The following is a 1966-nucleotide window of genomic DNA, read 5'->3' as shown; positions in this document are numbered from 1 at the left end:
CACAGGGACACCCAGAGACCAAGACGCGTGTTTAGTGGCACACACAGGTATCCACAAACGCATCCTCGTGCACAGTCACAGTCACACTCGCCCACACGTGTGAATACACATATACAGCGTCTCACACACCGAGCAATGTACGTGCGTAACTTCCTTCAGTCGTGCTGTGAGACACACAGTCAGTTTTCGGTAAGGGATAGTGGTACTTGGGAAGCAGGTTCCAGGCTCACGCCCAGGTTAAGTGTTCACAAAAATCATGTTCTCTGAGGACCCTTGTGCAATTCAGAAACCTGCCTGACTTCTGTCCACTTCTCAGGTGCAATTGCAGAGTAAGGCTGGCTGTCGGCAAAGAGAAGAAGACCTTCGCGTTGTCTGATGACTGGATGTGCTAAGGAGAACTGGACAAAGTGGGGCGGGTGCACGTTGCCGAGCAAGGCTGTGGATATCTCAGGACGGTAGGCATTCACCCATACTAAGATGTGGCATTGGATATTAGGATTTCCACAGATGGGCCCAATGGTTGCAAGAGTGGATTGATTGTTGGTCTTGCTGAGTGGCGTGAGGACTGTGGATTCCCCAGGCAGTTGGAGTACTTCCAGGTCATGGCTCCTCTGCAGAGACCCACGGCCTTCCCTTTTGTGTTCTGCAGCCTCCCAGCATGTGCTTGGATCGATGATGACACCCTTGTATGCATTCCTTGGAAAATCTGAACAAAATGAGTGAGAACGCTCTACCGTCTCCTCATCGAAACTGAGGTCCAGCACGTTTCCTGTCTCGGGAGTATGGGACAGTTAGGAGTGAGGGCCAACGTCCCCTGCTGACAGGCATGCAAACCCCACTAAGGGCTCCAGCATTGGAGGGGCTCCTGTCTGAGGGTCGACCATGTCTGCCCATAAGCTGGGTCATCTATGAATCCCCGGTCCCTGCTAAAAGGCCGTTGAGGGAATGCAAGAGGGCAGGCTTTCCTGCTAGTCTTCAGGGTCGGAATGTGCTCTGGTATACACCCAGTAAGCTTGCAGCTTGGAGAGGTGATTTTTGGACAGGATCACACTTTGTGCATGCCGCTTCCGAGGTTGATTATGGAAGCCAACATGAGCAAGCTTCCCTGGTTGGAGCCTGGAGCCTCAGGCCAGGCCTGTGGCCCTCTCTGTTGTGTTTCGTGCAGTGAGGTTCTTGACTGCCCCGTGTGGCTGGAGCAGTGGGCGGGCGTGGGCTGGAGTTGGGCGATGGCGGAAGGGGGCTGATGGTTTAGGCCTCAGTGCTGCCCCTGTCAGCTCCTCTGCTGAAGTTGCCGGCACACTGTTGGCGCTAAGTGGATCTTCGTGGAGTGGGGTGTGGATCGAGTGAAGCATTTCAGCCTGGGTGGTGGCTGCTGACCTGGAGAGAAAGGTAAGGTATCATGAGGAAAGGTCCTGTGTGATGTCGTGGGATGGGTTGTCATCATTGGGTTGCAGGCGCTGGCCTCGGCTTCCCACGAATGTGTCTTGTTCGTGATCGGCTGGCATAAGCTGCCTATGGAGTGGATGGCTTTGTCAGTTCAAGTGGGTGAGTTGAGGTAGGTAAGCTGTGTAGAGTTGCGATCCCGTTGCCCGAGGAATGACACCCAAAGGGTGTCTTGCGGGAAGTAGAGAAGATCGACATGGTGAGGCATCTGTGCCGGCCTCCTTGCAGGTAGTTGAGTTATGCGAACATCCCCTTTGGCCGCTTTGTTCCCTTGTTTGGCAATGTGTAAAGCGAAAGTGTTTCTCCCGTGGGGGAATGACGTGACCGGCCGGTGTAGCACGCAGGCCTTTCGAACAGCCAGAGGTTTATCTGGAGCAGTCCATTGGTGGGGCAGAGATGGGGGCCCCATTGCCATGCCTGCTGTGCTGCCGTGGCCAGCCACTGTTCCCTTTCAGGCTTCCAAGTTCCCTCGCATGGCAGAAGTCTTCCTTTGAAAGTCTGTCTGTGGTCCTCGGGGACCATG

General features: G+C 54.6%; 1 non-coding gene across 1 annotated transcript; it reads left to right on the top strand.

The window, feature by feature from the left end:
* Positions 1-666: 666 nt before the first annotated feature.
* LOC132361725 (small nucleolar RNA SNORD116) lies at positions 667-759 on the top strand. Its single transcript, XR_009501995.1, has one exon. It is a non-coding gene; the product is annotated as a small nucleolar RNA SNORD116 (small nucleolar RNA).
* The last annotated feature ends 1207 nt before the right edge of the window (positions 760-1966 follow it).

The sequence above is a fragment of the Balaenoptera ricei genome, chromosome 2 (assembly GCF_028023285.1).
Source record: "Balaenoptera ricei isolate mBalRic1 chromosome 2, mBalRic1.hap2, whole genome shotgun sequence".
Classification (NCBI taxonomy): Eukaryota; Metazoa; Chordata; class Mammalia; order Artiodactyla; family Balaenopteridae; genus Balaenoptera; species Balaenoptera ricei.
This window is presented reverse-complemented; position numbering and strand designations above follow the sequence as displayed.